Source organism: Oratosquilla oratoria, chromosome 36, assembly GCF_046742065.1.
Source record: "Oratosquilla oratoria isolate Oo_2021 chromosome 36, ASM4674206v1, whole genome shotgun sequence".
NCBI classification, from domain to species: Eukaryota; Metazoa; Arthropoda; class Malacostraca; order Stomatopoda; family Squillidae; genus Oratosquilla; species Oratosquilla oratoria.
The window spans coordinates 40,662,543-40,667,542 of record NC_134812.1 but is presented as its reverse complement, the minus strand read 5'-3'; positions in this window follow the sequence as shown (position 1 = coordinate 40,667,542).

Sequence of the window (5,000 nt, the reverse complement as noted above, 5' to 3'; positions counted from 1 at the left end):
AGTGGGAGGGAGTGAAGGATAGAGTGGAGCTAGGTGTGGAGGAGGAATGGGGATGGTTCAAGGAGGGAGTCACAAAGTGTGCAAGGATGGTCTGTGGAACAAGAAGGACAGGAGGAAATAGAAGAAAGGGTAGTGAATGGTGGGATGAGGAAACAAAGAAAGTTGTAGAAGAGAAGAAGCGAGCTTTCACAGATTGGTTACAAAATAGGATGAGGGAGTCATATGAGAGGTACAAAGAAAAGAAAAGAGAAGTAAAGCAAAAGGTAAAGGAGGCAAAGAGGAGAGCAGATGTGAAGTGGGGTAAGAATATGACAGAAAATTTTGAAATAAAAAGATGTTTTGGAAAGAAATTAAGAGAGGAAGAGGAGGCGAATCAAGTAGAGAAGAAAAGGTAAAAGGTGCAGATGGAGAGATGATAATGGAAGAGAAGGCAATAAGGGGAAGATGGGCAGAATATTTTAGGGAGTTGCTAAATGTGAAGGAGGATAGGGAGGGAAAGATAGTTGCAGTGGGAAATGCTAAGAAAATGAGAGTGATGAGTGAGGAAAATGGAGGAGAAATAAGGAAGGATGAAGTGAAGGCAGTTGTTAAGATGATGAAAGCAGGTAAGGCACCTGGTCTGGATGGATGCCATGCAGAATGTTTAAAAAAAAAAAGGAGGTACAGTGATGGTGGACTGGATGGTGAGGTTATTTAATGTTTGCTGGAGAGAGGGTAGAGTGCCGGAGGACTGGAGGAGTGCCTGTATAGTTCCACTTTACAAGGGAAAAGGGGACAAGTGTGAATGTAGTAGTTTCAGAGGGATTAGCCTGTTAAGTGTAGTTGGGAAGGCTTATGGAAGGATCTTGATTGAGAGGATTAGGAGAGGAACAGAGGGAATTGGTGGGGAACAGTGTGGATTTAGGACGGGTAGAGGTTGTGTAGATCAGATCTTTGTGGTAAGACAGATATATGAGAAAGCTATAGGAAAGGGGAAGGATGTTTTTTGGGCTTTTATGGATCTGGAAAAGGCTTACGATAGGGTAGACAGAAAGACACTGTGGGAGGTTACGCAAATTTTAGGAAGGGATACCGGACAGAATGTCAATGAAGGCCAAAATATCATGATAGGATGTAATGTCTCTAGAGGACGAAATGTCATATTAGGATGTAATGTCATAGGACAAAATGTCGCAATGGGATATAATGACAGTGGACAAAAGATCACGATGGGAAGTAATGATAGTGGAGAACAAAATATCACGATAGGATGTAATGATAATGGAGAAAATATCACGGTAGGATATAATGTCAGTGATAGTGGAGAACATAATATCACGATAGGATGTAATGATAATAGAGGAGAAAATATCACGGTAGGATATAATGTCAGTGAAGGACAAAATATAGTTTTAGGAAGGGATACCGGACAGAATGTCAATGAAGGCCAAAATATCATGATAGGATGTAATGTCGCTAGAGGACGAAATGTCACATTAGGATGTAATGTCATAGGACAAAATGTCGCAATGGGATGTAATGACAGTGGAGGACAAAAGATCACGATGGGAAGTAATGATAGTGGAGAACAAAATATCACGATAGGATGTAATGATAATGGAGGAGAAAATATCACGGTAGGATATAATGTCACTGAAGGACAAAATATAATTTTAGGAAGGGATACCGGACAGAATGTCAATGAAGGCCAAAATATCAAGATAGGATGTAATGACAGTGGAAGACAAAAGATCACGATGGGATGTAATTATAGTGGAGGAAAAAATATCATGTACTTTAATGCTCGTAGTATTAGGAACAAATTTCAAGAAATACAGGCGTATGTCAAAAGCGAAAATCCCGATATGATAGGAATAACTGAGACATGGTTAAATGGTACAGAGTTCGAAGCTGAATTTAATATTGCGGGATTTAAACACTTTCATCAGGATAGAAACCACAAGAAAGGTGGGGGTGTTCTATTGTACGTTAAAAACAATGTTCATGCTTGTGTTTTAGAGAAAGTGAAACAGGATGCATATGATAGTTTGTGGGTTGAGTTAACCCAAACAAATGGACAAAAAATGAATATAGGTGTAATATATAGGCCAAAGACATTATCATTAGCAGACGACAAACTGTTATTTCAAGAACTGTCTAGTTTCTGCAACCGGGATTTATTGATAATGGGTGATTTCAATTTTACTGACATTGATTGGATGACCCTTGAACATGGCCATATAGATAGTCGCTTGATTGATTTTCTTGGTAACAATTACTTAGTTCAGCATGTAAAAGAGCCCACATGACATGAAAACTTTTTCGATCCATTGATCACTAGCTGCGAAAGCATGGTAACTGATGTAGAAGCCGGTGAAACTGTTGCAAATAGTGATCACAACTTAGTTAGATTCAAACTCCTAAACAATTTTAGAATAGATACTTGTGTTTCTAAAATACCCGATTTCAGTAAAGCTCAGTTCATAGGACTACGTCAGGAGCTTCAGCTTACAGATTGGGAGGCAAAATTAAACGAAAGACCTGTAGATCAGATGTGGGAAATATTTCAAAATACGCTCACTAAGATGATTCAAACTTATATTCCTTTTAAGGACAGACGTCCCCCAAATCAAGCTCGCCCAAAGTGGCTCGACAAAGAAACTGAAAAAAGTATTGCTAAAAAGAGACAGGCTTATAAGAAATATAAGTGCTCGGGTGCATCTAATGACTATGAAAGTTATGTATCAATACAGAGAGCTTTAAAAAAGAAAATAAGAAAAAGAAAACGACAATACGAAATGAACATCGCTGATAAATCCAAAGAGAATCCCAAAGAATTCTATAGTTACATTAGAGATAAAAAGGTTGTTAGGAATAACATTGGTCCACTATTATCTGCTGACGGTCAACTTGAATATTCAAATGAAGGAATGTGTAATATCATAAGAAAAAAATTTAGCTCGGTATTTGTAAACGAAACACCTCAAAGTGAACTCCAAACTGAAACCTGTGAAAAGCCTGGGGTAAACTTACTCACTACGGTAAATATAACAAAAGAAAAAATTAAAAGGTGTATAGAAAAACTCAAAGTTAATAAAACACCAGGGCCTGACGGTTGGCATCCAAGAATCTTAAAGGAAATAAAAAATGAGATTGTTGTTCCATTAGAAATTATTTTCAAGAAATCCATCATATCCGGAGATGTCCCAAGAGAATGAAAGCTAGCTAACGTTACTCCCATATTCAAAAAAAGGTGACAAAAAGAAACCAAATAACTACAGGCCTATAAGTTTGACTTCAATCGTAGGAAAAATAATGGAAACTATCATCAGAGATGCTATCGAACATCATTTAGAAAGTAACTGTTTGATAAATGATAGCCAGCATGGTTTCAGACGGAAACGTTCTTGCGTGACTAGCTTACTCGAATTCTACAACACAGTTATCTCGAATTATGACAAAAGAAACAATATAGATTTGATATATCTAGACTTTGCAAAAGCTTTTGATACCGTCCCACACGAAAGACTACTTACTAAATTAGCTTTGCATGGAATAAGTGGTAGCCTATTAGGTTGGACTAGTAATTGGTTGAATGGTCGAAAACAGAGAGTTGTTTTAAATGGAAAAACTTCTGGGTGGAAAAGTGTTGCAAGTGGAGTTCCTCAGGGTTCCGTTCTTGGGCCACTTCTATTCATAGTATATATAAATGATATAGACCATGGACTAAAATCTACTGTTTCCAAATTTGCTGATGATACAAAACTGTGCGGAGTGGCAAATGATCACTCAAACCAATTAGATATTCAAGAAGATTTAGATCAATTACAGCAATAGTCTGAAAAGTGGCTAATGAAATTTAACACAAGTAAATGCAAGGTAATGCACATAGGTAAAAATAACAGTAAGTACGATTACAAGTTATTTGGTAATTCGTTAACAAAAGTGGATAGTGAAAAAGATCTCGGCGTAATTATCAGTAACGACCAAGCCGTGTATTTCAGCCTCTGAGAAAGAAAATAAGATTCTAGGACTGATTGCGCGATCTTTTGATTTCAAAAGTCCATCACTCATTAACAAGCTATATAAATCGTTAGTTCGTCCACATTTGGAATATGCTGTTTCTGTATGGTCACCGAATCTCATTAAAGACATTGACAGACTGGAAAAAGTACAACGACGAGCCACAAAACTGATTCCAAATATCAAAAATAAATCATACGAAAATCGACTAAAACACATGAATCTGTTTTCCCTAAAAAAGCGTAGACTCAGAGGTGACTTGATACAGGTCTTTAAGATTTTAAAGGGAATTGACAACATCAAAAGTGACCAAATTTTCACATTGAATGAGAATCAGACAAGAAACAATGGTCTCAAACTGTCCGGAAATAGATTCAATTTGGAAGTAGGTAGAAACAACTTTGCCAACCGTGTAGTAAATGAATGGAATAAACTTCCTGCACAGGTAGTGCAATGTAGTTCAGTTCGAAGCTTTAAGAATCATTTAGATAAATACCTAAGTAAGATGCTGTAATGATTATAATTTATCTTATATTATTTGTTTTTGTTTTGCTATCATTTGTCTGTCTGATTTTCATTTATCATTAGTTATATGTCAATCTATTATTATTTACTATTTACCTGTTTGTTTATTATTTAACTATACCTATGCATTTATTTATGTATTTTATTTGTTATTTACATTATTATATTTTTTATTTATTGTTTTATTATTAATATAATTTTTTTTTCGCATCCGACCTAGATGTGGATCAAAAGGTCTCCTGTCGACATGCTCCGCCTTTGTAATCCTTTGTAATCTTTGTAATATGGGATAGGAGGAAAGCTTCTAGGAGCTGTCAAGAGTTTTTATGAGAGTAGTAGAGCTTGTGTCAGGATTAGAAATGGAGAGAGTGAGTGGTTCGAGGTAAAGGTGGGACTTCGTCAAGTTTGCGTTATGTCGCCCTGGCTGTTCAACTTATACATGGATGGGGTAAATGCAAGGGTAGTGGGTCAGG